A 13,669-nucleotide genomic window follows, 5' to 3' on the forward strand; every position below is an offset into this window, starting at 1 on the left:
CTCCTCTCCTTCACTCCCTTCTCACCACCTGGTTTCTTCCCTGGGCCTGAAATTTAGACTCACCTGAGCACCTGCCTCTGGCCCCTGCCAACCCCCAAGATCTAATCAGGAGCCGCAGCCTGCACCTGCCTCTGCAGTGCCCCCTCACCATCCCCTCCTCCTATAGCCACTGCTTTGATCCTTTCTCTGCTCACATCCTGGGTTCCACCCCTCGCCTGGACACTTGGGGCTGCCTTCTATCTGTCTCCAGTCTCTTCCATGTACTCCTGACAGTTCTTTTTCTGTGGCTTAACATAAATTATGGCTTTCATCTGCTCAACAGCTGCCCTTGATTTTCTCCATCTCCCCCCAAATTTTTCTTCTAGATATAGTCCCAGTCCTTAATCTGAGAGGATTTAGGGTCCTTCTGTCTTTCCACAACATTGGTCTTTTCAAAGCAGCCTCCACAGTTTAGTCATGTTTCTGCCCACTCTCTCCAAACACACTTTTATGCCTTTGTTCATTTACTCCCTTTTGCCCCAGATGCTCTTCCCGCATCTTCATTTTGAAAATGCGGTTCATCTTTCAAGTGCAACCAAATTCCTCTTATGAAATTCTGCTCGAAACCTACTAGCTGAGATTATTGTTTTTTTTTTTTTAAACATCCTTGCTTATTTTTTCACAGTATAGGATTTCTCCCCTCAGATACAGTCACCATAGTTTTCCCACCACCAGAGTGCCCACAGTCGTCCACTAGCTTCTACTACTCCCCTGTCCTTTACTCTCCCCTCTTCCACCCCTCCCCTCCTAGGTGTCTCAGGTCTATGATCTGTTTTCAAGGGTCAGTCTTAAAGTTGTTTTTGTCTGATCTTTTGTTTCTCTAGTTTCCACATATAAGTGAAACTGTTATAGAGCAACCCCGATATTAAACGGGTTCCTGGCTGTGGGTCCTCACCCGCGCGCTTTAAAGGGACTTATGAATACTCTACTACAGACACACGCAAAAGGGTTAATAAAAGGTTTATTTACAAGAGAAAAAGAAATAAGGAAAATGTACAACTCAGGGAGAAAATAGGGAAATAAAGTCTTTAATGCGTCCTACCCGATCCGACGACCTGGAAACCCCAAAGTCACTCTCAGAGCTAGACGGACGCCGCGAGCTGGCCGAGGGCCCCAAAATGGAGAGAGCCCCCAAAGCCCACGTGTCTGCCTTTTGTATCCACCTGGCTGCTTAACCCCACCCTCAGGTCCCAGCCACCTTCCCTTTGGTGGTGATGGGATTTGGAGTTCCCAGTGTCTTTGGCTTTGACCTGGGGTGGGGGTGGAGTCCACAAAGCCTGTATGGAATTTGCTTTGGGACTGCCTTTTCCCCCTAACAAAACCATCTTGTATTTATCTTTCTCCTTCTGGCTTCCTTCACTTAAAATAATCCCAGTTCCATCCATGTTGCCAAAAATGGCGTGACTTTGTCTTTTTTGATAGCTTTGTAGTATTCCATGGGGTATATTAACACATCTTCTTGATCCATTTATCTGTTCTGGACATTTTAGACTGTTTCCATATCTTGGCTATTGTAAATAGTAACTAGCTGAGATTAATCTGTTACAATCCTGACCATAGTTCACTTGATGTTGAAGTTATTTCAGTATGCCTTTGTGGCGATAGTGGATCCCATAGCATTTCCCCCTATCTAAAACTATGAGCCCTTGGAGTGCAGCTACCTAAAATTCATTTCTGGTGTATATTCTACATTTGTTTGTTGAACTGGACAGGTTTTTATGGAAGCAAAAAAGTCTCTTCCTGAGCTATAAAATTCCTGTTACAAAGCGTGACATTGGATCCATGGTAGGTCCATGTATTGGTTAAGGTCATGCAAGCCCTTGCTCTGGACAGATGAAGAGAAATCCTTATTTTAGTGAAGATACAGTTTATAAGCAAGACCTATAGAAGCCTTACCAGCAAAAGACTCGAAAAAAATACTTTTACAATAACAAACAGCAACAACAAAAATCTAAGCAGCTCCTCTTTCCCCAGGCTTGTTCATTCCTGGGAAATGGAAGTTCTCAAAAATCAATCAAATTTCTTCACACTTCCAGAGTGACTTTCAGCCACAGACCCATTTTGTTTCACACATGCTAATTAAATTTCCCAACACCTCAGTCCTCTGCTTCCAGCACTCACGCCTTGCTTTGAGCCCTTGACTCTGGAGGCTGACAGCCCACACCTAGGATGTGTGTGGGGGGGGGGAGGGGGGGGCGCGTGTTTGCAAGACCATAAAGATTGCACTGTTAGAAGGACTCCCTGTCTTTGGATCTTCTGTGGTGCCTTTTTCTGAAAATGCAACCCAGCAAGAGCCAGTATTTTCATTTCCTGTCAGGATCTTAGAGCATGCTTTGTGGGGATTAAGTCTTGCTTTCATCAAATTGTCAGCTCAAGTAGCCTGAAGATTCCAGGACCCTGACTCATTAAATTCATACTCAAATGCTAATATGCCAAGTATGCTGGATTGTCTGTCAGGCTGCATTAACCTGTGTCTACCAGGGAGGTAGGAGAGTCCCTCACTTTATAGAGATCATCTAAGAAAGGATTTGTAAAAATAATCCTTCTTTAAAAATGAATCATTATTTTTCACTAACTTAAAACTGAAGTAGTATATCTTGTAGGGTCCACTTTGCTATTATTTCAGCCACCAGAATTGCCTCTGTGTGTGCTCATGGTGGTCTTTGCATAGTATTAAGTACTTACTTTATAAGCACCATTCCCTAAGCCAACTGCTCAGTCCTTGTGTATTTTGTTCATGGCCCTATCCTGGTTTCTAGAACCTCAAATGTATGCTTAATATATATCTTTGAGTGACTGAATAGAATTTTATTATTGTGTATAAAAGACAGCATCAGAGGAAGTAGTTCTCAGAGGAAGCTTAATCATTCCCCTTAAAACAAATCTGGTGGACAGGTGAGAATGGCCTGCACTCTCAGCAATTCCCTGTAAACCTCATATGGGCAGTGACAGGAAAGGAGACTTTGATCTCGCCTGAGTCCTTGTCACCAAGGAAGACTTAGAGGCAGGAATTAGCTTTCTCACCCTTTCCTGTAGGAAGTTTCAGAGATTTCTTATCACAGTCTTTGTAAGGAAAAATGTTTTCACTCTGTTAAAATATTAAGATGTAATAATAACACCAAGGGCTGTTCCTAACTTTATGCATCTCTGTTGTTTATATCCAAGTTGCTTTGATCATAAACATTGGGCTAAATTCATATCTCTTTCTGTGCCTTAGAAATTCTCCAAGCCCTGATGAAAGTAAATAATTAGAAACTCTGTACAGTAAGTAGTCAGGGTCTTGTTTGTTTGTTGTTTTAAATCTACAAAAAATTTTAAGGCGAACAAGGAGGCATCCATCTATCTTAAACTTAGTCTGTAAGAGTCACTTTTACTTAAAACAGCCAAACTTCATTCACAATAAGCTATAATTGACAAAATTCATGCCTCTCCCTTTGTTGATCATTAATTAGGGGGAAAGGAGAGCTGTTTTGTTTTTGATTGAATTGGTGCCCCCAAGCTATGGCTGTTACTTTTTTATAAGACTTCCTTGGAATCTAATCTCACCTTTGAAAGAATTGTTAGACATCAGGAGTCCACATTAAAAGGCTCACCATCATTTTCCAATTTCATGAAATAAATATCAGAAATAGCTTCACTTCCTTATAAAGTAACTTATCCCTTCTCCATTCAGTTTCCATTTCACTTAAAAATGTTTGAATTGCTCTCCATGCATGTGGTGCATTTGGAAATTCATCAAAATGTGGCGATAGATGTTTCATACCAGATATGAAAATCCATAAATCCAGCCAGTCACAGCATAGTATGTTGGTCTGTGCCAGGAAACTCCTGGGCCCTTGCAGAAACAGCCCCATTAAATAAATTCCTTTGATAGCACTATTGATGGCCCCAGAAATCTGGTTTTGTGTTTCTTTAGCTTTAAAAACAATAGCAATTAAAAGATACTTTTTTTATTTAAATATTTTATTTTATATAATTCTTACATCTTTTTTCATCTTTGCACTTTCATTTTCATTTTGGTTATATTCCCCATACAATTGCACTTCCCCCCTTATTTTGACTCCAGTCCTTCCTTTCCCCGCTGCTCCCTACCTCCCCCCCCCCCCCCCCCCCCCCGTGTGTCTCTGGTTTATAGTTGCTTGTTGATTTTGATTTTTACTTTGTATTGATTAGTCTAATTAAAAGATACTTTTAATGTTTTAATGTTTTTCATGTAACAGTTATGATATTCCAGTGGCTCAAGTACTTAGTCCTTAGATCTGAATAAGGAAAGGGAAATAGCTTAGCAGCCCAAGCTATTAAAGGGTAACTGGGCTGTAAGGGATTTACTGACCAGGAATTACTGAGGGTCAAGTTGATAGAGCCTCCCAAGGTGCATTGTAGAGCCAAGTGAAAACCTGGTGGCCAATGTCAGGGACAGTATTGGCCAGCACACTTTGGCCATCACAATGCTGTTGTTTCCTTTCATTGCAATTTGAATGCCTTTGAGAAAGACAAGCTGGCTCCTCCCCACCACTTTCTAGTCATACCTGCTAGGTTTCCATGTTTGAGTTGCTGGCCTGGCCATTGAAGGCATTTGAATTTGCAGTCTCTCTTCATAGAGACTGCAGTGGTTGTTTGTACTTTGTGTCTTAGATCTTTGAACATGGGCTTTGGTGTCAACTGTCCATTTCATGGTTAGAAGACAGGTGCTTCCAGGTATATATGCTTTCAGGTTCTAATCCATCAGGAAAGAAAGTCCACTTCCCTGCTGACACAGCCCAGATGCAGAATAAAGTCCCCTTAACTAGATGGGCTGCAATTCAGCTGAGTGCCCACTCCCAAATCATGACCTGGAGTAGCATTTGCTTATGGCTCAGGACAGTAAGGACTCACACCAGCCACATGGATAGGAAACTCAATTTTAGAAACAACAAATGTCCACTATAACAAGACATATATATGTCTTGGGACAGATATTTTAAATCTAAAAATCTGGGACATTCTTGAGTCATGAAGCATCTTCTGAATTTCTAATTTTTGGTGGTATAAAAGGTGGCACGATTCCTTCTGAAATTGATATATTTGAGAATAAGAGCACATTCTGCATGTAGCATCATTAGGGAAACTCAAAACAAGGTCCTATCTAGTAGTGCTCATAATATAAATTTCTACTTGTAAGCCCCCAGTTGTATTGTTGGATTGTTCTTTGCATGGTAAGGTGGGTAGGTGGGTGATTGGGTCTTTCACTTTTTGAACAAATTCTCTGGTTGTGATCTTAGCCCTGTTTCTTCAGACTGTTTTGGGTTTTTTTGGTCAACCTGCGATAAGTAATTTTCACATTATGGACCACTTTTCCTCCCACAGAAGCAGTGCAAAGGCACAGCTCAATATAGTGCCAGCTGTCACAAAGCAAACCCACCTTCTGAAACAAAATGATCTAGCTATTAAGTTATAAGTGGCCGTGATCATAAAAGTGCAAAGATAGCAGTTATTACCCTTTTTCTTCTCAGTGAAAGCAAGGGAGAAATCCCATTAACTTAAAGAGGGTTCATAACAGGTCTGAGTCTTAGTGTAGCAAGTCTCAGAATCAAGTCTAACCCAGAATTCAATGTCATCTCCCTTACCAAAATCATCACGAAAGTCATTATATGTTGGCATCTGAGAAGCTAAGATTTACAGCCTAATTGAATCCTTGGGGGAATTTAAGAATTTTCTTTTTTTTTTTTTTTTCAGTAGGATACAAAGTGTTATAATTATGAGTGAAAGTTAAGATCAGCAGTTGTCCGATTAATGAGACATAATTCTTTCATTGCCATTTGAAAATGCATTTTGTATGACATGATGAAAGAGGGCTGAGAGGTTTGTATTATAACTGATGACGTGTGCTTTTTAAAGGAAGAGAAGCTTAGCAATAGGATCTTTTGAACCATTTTTTAAATAGATGGTTGAAAAGAGCTAGGACCGTACTGGAAAAGGCAGAATAAACAGCTAATTTATGTGACTTGAAATCACTCCCTATCCCTGACTTCTTCCTAATGCCTGAAATGTCTGCTTTGATAAAGGTCACTGCTTTGAGTTAAGGTACTGACTGCAGGAGAAAGAATACAATGATACAATAGTAAAATTAGGAAAAAAAGACTAGACTGGAATTAGGAGGCCATGTTAGCCTTAATGTGTTTGCCACCTAGTTATCTTTTCTGGGTCTCTGTTTTTCTAGCTATATAAATGAGACCAAATTGGGTCTCTTCCAGCTCTATCTTTTTGAGGAAAATGACACATTTACTTGTACCTTAACCAGTTACTTGGTTAGATTAACTCACTCTCAGGAATATCCCTAAGGGTGTTAAACACAAAATATATTTTTACTTGGGGATGTCAGGGGATCTAGGCCAGCACTATCCTATACATGATATAATGTATGCAGTGTCCTCTCATTGTAGGTTTCTACTATGAGCACATCTGGCCTTTGCCGTAATTGTGAAATAAGTAAATCATGACTGGTCTTTCCATTTCACTTCAATGCTCCATTCCCCATCTTCTGGTTCACCTTTCCCTCCCAAGGATTAGCATTGTGTTTTTTCCATGTATCTTGCTCCTAGGTAGTTCTCACCTACTTGGAAAACCCTGGAAGGTTTACCCCTGGAAAGTGGGCCATTCCCTCATGCTTCCCAGAAGGGTCTGACACCTGGCAGGAATGAGGGACTTAACAGGGTCTGGTTGCTCTGTGTTCTTCCAAGGGTTGAAGGATGCTTTACAATGACCGCCCGTCTAAAGGAACATTGGGAGTGGGAATAATGAAGGTGTAAAACTGCATTACGCTCAAAAGCAATTAATAAATCCTGGGGCCAAATGTCATAAGAGATTAAGGCCACCCTCAAATCCTACTTTAAAACTTCCTGGAAAGACCAACCCTGGCACCTTATGACTAGGACTGCCTTTTTTGCAGCTGTGAGACTGTGACATACATACAAGTTGCAGTGGCGCTCTCCTAGAATGTGCTTGTGAGGGCTTCCTTGTGTGACTTTAGGGAATTCAATCTAATTAGAGGCATAAACAAAATACAAACCAAAAGATTAAAGAGCATGACCTGTGTAAAAGTGTTGTCATAACAAACATAAATTTTGCTTTAGATGTAACTTCCAGAAGGAAAGAATTAAAGTTAGTTTTTTATTCTGTTAATAGTGTTTCTCTAGCTCAAATTACTTATCTTGGATAAGTAGAAACTTAACTTCATAACCCTGTATTTCCAAGGATAATTTTTTTAAACATTTTGCTGAACAGCAAATTTTGACGTCTCACTAATACAATTAATCTCATTAATACACTCATGTTTTAAAAGAAAAAGATTTTTTTTCAGTAATTTTATACTTAGCTGTTGTCCAAATCTTCATATAAGGCTGTTAGATGGGCTCTTGGGTACAGGCATAACTGGAGAGAACCCCAGCACAAAAGCTTGGGGGTGAAAGGTCTTTGTAGCATTATTGGTGCGGTGGAATTAGATAATTTATTTCTTAAATATTCCACCTGAAAAACAAAGGTATACTGTTTTCTAAGTGAGTTTTGAGGGTTTAATTAAGAATTTTTGAAGTTGGGCCTCCCTGGTGGCGCAGCAGTTGACCCACCCGCAGCCTCTGCAGAGCCGGTTCGATCCCCGGCCACCTGGGAGGGTCCCACATGGCGCGACAGACCTCTCCTGCCGCACCCACTGCTCCCCTCAGCAGTGTATTTCTCCGTCACTCTGCCTGTTCTGTTCCCTGCTCTGCCTCTGGTGAATTCTCTCACACTCCCGCGCTTCTGACTGTACCCAGTGCTTGTATAAATAAATAAATAAATCTTTTAAAAAAAAAAATTTTTTTTTGAAGTTAATTTTTTAAAAGATTTTTAAAAACTAAATTCCAGTGAATACTGGCTTATAGAAAGGGCTTTGATAACTAGAGAAACAAAGTGTAAAGAATGAAAGACCTAACTGGAGTTTAAAAATTAGTTCTCAGCAGGAATATTACCTGCAAAGGTAAGAGCACCACAGGGGGCAGTCCTGATGTGAGGTGAGCCCTGAGGAGAGAAGATCCATTCACTCACCACTCCAGCCTCTTGGAGGACCATGGAACACTCTTTAGGTGCAATGGGCAGGGCAAAGGCCAGATGCCATAGGAGGGGTGAGAAGGATATAGGAGCAATGGAATAGACAAAATCACTCTCAAACTCTTTCTGCCAACCTAGTCTTTGTCTATATTGTCTTTTGACCTATTATTATACAAAAAATAAACTTTATTTTAATCATCTTTTACTTTTCAATTACAACATTTTTATTGAGGTAGCATTTATTGACAATACTCTATGATTTTAGGGATATAGCTTTAAAAACATTTTTTAAATTAAAGTCACAAAGTTCATTCAAAAAGCAATAGAGCTAAAAGGGAGACTGAAATGAAAGAATGGAATTTGCACATCTTTTAGGTTTTTGAACAAAGTCACAGATAAAAACTACAAACTGAAAATGTCTGTATTACTGTATTTCAGAAATGCCTGATGGGGGAGTAGCATAGAGGAGAGAATTTAAGATTTTCTTTTAAAAATATAAGTTCTTGCATTACTGTCAGATAAGAACACATGGAAAGCTCTGCTTTGAATATAATTGCTTTCTTCAGTTACCAGGTAGAAGTGGGTGAGCCTGCAGGTCCAAGAGAAAGTCTCTGCAGAGTCTCCTCCTAGAGAATGAAAAAGAGAGACAGACCCAGTATTTAATTGAACAGTTACTTTCAAAAGCTCCTTCTTGTTTTAATTGCTTGTTTTATTTATTTATTTATTTATTTTGGCTTGTTGCCTTGTTTTTCAGTGTACAGACCTGGGAGCAGAAAGTATTGTGCTATGTACATGACATGATTGGGTTTCTTCTCATTTCAGGTTAAGATGGCCTTTTCCCCTGCCTACCTAGGAAGGGAAAATGTCAGGAGGAAATGTATTCAGGTTTTGATGGCTAGAGCAGTGAGGCTTGAATGCAAATGGAGAGGAAAATTGCCAGCATGGTTTTATTTTCATTTAGGTTGCTACTGTCATATTCACTTGCCAGAGATCAGGAGATAGTGTTGTATTAAATGAAATAGAAAATGATATATAGTGCTCTGGAGAAGAGAAACTGCTCAGTCAGATACATGCTAATTTTTACGTGGAAGTGATTAAATTTCTTTTCAAATAATATCAGTAGTTGTGACTTTTTTCAGCAGGCAATTAACATTCAACCTAAGCAACAGCTGCTGGGCCTTAGGTAGTTTTTCTCCCTAAGAGTCAGTGCAGCTAGTAAAAAGGGATTTTTTTTCCTGTATATCAGAGAAATATTTTTGCAGGTAATTAAAACCAACTTAATAAAAAAAAAAATACACTCAGAAAATGTAGTAAGAAGATTGCACAGTGAAGAAAGAACTTTAGAGTAAAAAAAAAAAAAAAAAGATGCCTTTAAGCATTTGAATTGTCCTTGACTCAGGGTCACACAAACATCTTCATGAAAATCACAAGCCTTAAGCAAGAAATTAAGGAAAAGAATTTGCCGAATGGACAGAGCTGCAAAAAGAGTGTTTGGATGCTTGTCTGCAGAGACTGGCCACTAGATTTGTTAAAATCCCAGCTCAAGTTGATTTTCTGATAGTGGACTTAGATTATACAGTTTTGCTGATAGAAATCTATTCACACTATTGAAGAACTCCTAAAGAAGGAAGCTGAGCCTACAACTGAAATTTTTTTACAACGGATCTGAGAGTGAATCAGCAAAGATTAAAGACAACATCTAATAACACGAGAAATTGTCCCTGTGGCACATCTTATTCTCAAACTTTCTCTCTCTGCCCTTTTTAATGAAAGACACATACCTGAAAGGCTACATAAGAAAGACTAAATAAGGACTTGGGAGAGTGAATGGAGGCCATACATATTAGTGAGTGGCAATGTCACACAGGTCACCTGGGCACAAGACTATTCTTTTCACTACCACAGTGCTTCCTGCAGAGGCACAATTTACGTCCTTCTCATTTTTTTTTTTAATAGAGGCATGTTTTATTTATTTATTTGTTTGTTTTGTTTATACATGCACTGGGTACAGTCAGAAGTGAGAGAATTCACCAGAGCCAGAGCGGGGAGCAGAGCAGGCAAAAGGACCAAAGTACACTGCTGAGGGGAGCAGCGGGAGGCAGGAGAGGTCTGCGCGCCATGTGGGACCCTCCTCTGGTGGCCGGGGAGCAGCCGGGGATTGAACCGGCACCGCAGAGGCCGCGGGCAGCTTCGCAACCCAGCGCTCAACCGCTGCGCCACCAGGGAGGCCCCGTCCTTCTCATTTTTAACCTGCCCTGGAGCTATGTTAATTCTTGCACAGTGATTACTTTATGGCATAAAATTACATTAACTGAAACATTCCATTTTTTTTCTTTCCCTTTTCACCATCTGGTTATGAACATCATCGTCAGAGCAAAGGTGTAAAATGTCAGTGTTGTCATTATTTACATGTTTTGTGTCAACAGCAGATCCCTCTGCTATTAATATTGATGAAGCTTCTAGTCTCTGATCCAGGGAACTTTGAATCTTAGGTTAATACTGAAGTTTTTACCTGAGGGTAAATGTGATTCTGCATGGAAATATACATAAGAATTATCAGGCATGGGAATTCAGATATAAATAACCAGTGATGAGTCCTTAGTTCTTTACGGGATGCTTTAGCTAGAGGTACTCTTTTGAGGCTGCTCTTGAAGTGAGAATAATGAGATCTCATTCCTATTCATATGAAGAACCACCATGTTCCACAGGCAGTGGTTAACATTTTATTTTTAAATTCAAAGTGAATAATAAAAATTTATCTTCCTTTGCAACATAAGAGGTACTCAGAAAATGTCTATTTTATAAATTTCAAAAGTATGACATAAACTACTTCTCTCCCTCAGTAGAGTGAGTGTTCCATTCTTAAGCACAAGCCTGCCCCTCGTGCGCTGTGTAGGGTTTGTGCTACGTGGGGTCTGCACCCCTCTGGTCAGGTATCCTGGACATGGGAAGGACAAGCACAGGGGTTTGCTCAGCAGTGGCTTGTGAGCCTTTAGTCTTATCACTCGGGACCAAAACTCAGTGCTCTGATGGGAAGCATGACAGTTGTGGAACACCGATCCAGCTGTGTCCCCAGAGCTTATTGACAGGATGATCATAAAGTTTTTAGTCTCCAAACAGGTAAAATTGATTTACAAATATACTTCCTGCTTGATGCTTTGCTTTTTCTTACATACCAGCTTTAACTTAAAATTTAATCTTACTGTTGATCGTAGGGGAAAAAAAGATAGGAATCATCTTCTCTGAAAGCAAGAAAGCAAATCAGCTCTCCCCAAGAGACCACATGGTTGCACAGTTAGGAAGTCTGATGTCTCCACCCTTGAAGGGGAGACTATGAGGAGAGATCAAAGAAAATTCTTTTTCTTTACTCAGAGATGATCTTTTTTTGACCCCAAATCTTCTGGATAAGCATTTGCACATTTTGATGAGTCTGTAGTCCAGAAGAACCTGGCTAGCCCAGGCTGGCTAGAGCCAGCACCTGCTGAATAGCTCTGAGATTAAGATGAGTTGTCCTAAAATATTTTGAAGGGCTATTTGGTTGGTTTTAGTGAGAGCTAGACTCAGAGAATGTAAAAAAGCGAAGCAGAGGCCACATTACTGGGATTTTGTGGCCTCTGTCCCAGTAATCCTTTTCTAACTCAGAAATAGAGCATAGCCATTTAAAGAAGTTCATAAACCCATGTAGTTCCTTTCCCTTGTTTCCCTTACCAGCAACTAAGCTCTCCTGCTTTTCTGGTCCCCGTTCACCCTGCACTTTATTTTGTCTTTTCTTCTCATCTGATGACTCATGTGCTGCCGCTTCTGTGATGTACCTTTTGTTTGTTGATTGACACTGATGTGATTTATTTGAGACAACATCTTTGCAGCTGGAGCTGTAGGATGAGTGGATGCAATGGTTTTGCTTCATGTATTTCTCAAGTGATTTTTCCTGATAGTATCAGTCTCTGCAAAAACCAGTAGAAACTGGCTCTATCATCTTCTCTTGCTTTGTTCCCTCATCAAGTCATCTCAAAAAAATTGTCCTTCATACCATTTGCATTAGGTAGATGCCCCAGCATTGTAAAATAGTATGCCTTACACTTTCGTCCTAACTTTATTTTTAAATTGCCTTTAGATCATTTTGCTAAACCTTATTCCTATTGCAAGTAGTTCTTTCCTGAATTTTAATCTTACCACCAAGGTAATTGAGGGCAGATTTGGTACTGGAATAAATAGGACTTAAGAACCAGTATGCCCTTTGGATATTGTTGAGTTCAATCCCCTGATTTCACTGATGCATAAATTGATGTCTAATTCTGATGACTTTTTTTTATTAGCAAATTCCCTTATAAACCTTTATGTAGGCTTCTGGCAAAAGCTTAGTATTTTATTATTTTACTTTGGTACATATTAAAATTGGGATGTGTATCAATTTCAGCTGCAGTTAACATCTGATGAACAGTGGCTTAACCACTTATAATATTTATTATTTATTTTAACAAGATATTTAGAGATTGTAGGAAGTCTTAGATTTGGATCTAGCTCATTTTGTCTTCAAAACCCTAGGCTTTTTCTGTCCATCTTTTCTCACGTCTAGCACATTGTCCTTTTGTCTTCATGTCGCTGCCCCATGACACACAGGGTTGTAGCTTTAGAAATCACATCCATGTCAAGGAAGGAATAAGTGAGAGACCAGTAGTTTTTCCTCTAAACCCTGTTCCTTTCATCAGGAAGCAAATCATTTCTTCCAGAAACCATCCCCCTCCCCCCAAAAAAAAACTTCTTGCAGTTCACTGGCAGAATATTCCATGGCCCATCTTTGCTGTAGGGGCACTGGGAAGGAATGTCAAATATTTAAATTTTATCAGCCTTTGTAGTAGGGTAGAAGAGAAGGCAGGATTGTGAATGGCTTTTGATTGGCCAAACCAATGGTATCTGTTAGAGCTGTCATTCTAAAACATACATTCATGTGTATATCTACATTTTTATACCCAGACAGGAAACATAGCTGGAGAGTATGAGTTCTGGGGTCATATTTCCTGAATTCAAATCCCAGCTTTGCTTTTTTGCTAACTCTTACCTAGGATGTTTCTCTACCTATATTTCCTTTACTGTACAACAGGGATAACAATTACCAATTGAATGTGATCACTGTGTGAATGACCCAGAGTCTGTATGTAGCACTCCAAAAATGTCACTATCATCAGCCACATCAACACTGACCAAGCCCAAAATAAGTTTAATGACTCACAGTTTTTTCCCACTTTCAAACAAAACAACTTGAAAGAGTAGCTTCAACTTCGTAACTACTAACTTAAAACTGAGATGCAGAATTTCAAGACTAGAAAAATCCAGTCAACAGAATTTGTCTGCCTTTGTTGGGACAATTTATAACTGACTTGTTCTTTTATTTAGAAATAAAACACTTCAGGCCTTCTATAAATCCTTCATGTGTTGAAGCAGCATGATAAAATATTTATTTTGACCAGAATCTGTCAAATCAAGGATCTGATACATACATACATATAGAATAGTTCTATATAATGACTTGAATAGAAACTTAGAAAAGCAGTGCTAGTTAGGATTA

At 39.6% G+C, this 13,669-nt stretch overlaps 1 protein-coding gene across 7 annotated transcripts in view; it reads left to right on the plus strand.

Moving 5' to 3' along the window:
* Positions 1-13,669, plus strand: part of PSD3 (pleckstrin and Sec7 domain containing 3) — a 507,571-nt gene that overhangs the window by 484,327 nt on the left and 9,575 nt on the right. The window lies entirely within an intron of this gene.

This window comes from Talpa occidentalis, unplaced genomic scaffold (assembly GCF_014898055.3).
Source record: "Talpa occidentalis isolate TD23 unplaced genomic scaffold, MPIMG_talOcc4v2.1 talOcc4.4, whole genome shotgun sequence".
NCBI classification, from domain to species: Eukaryota; Metazoa; Chordata; class Mammalia; order Eulipotyphla; family Talpidae; genus Talpa; species Talpa occidentalis.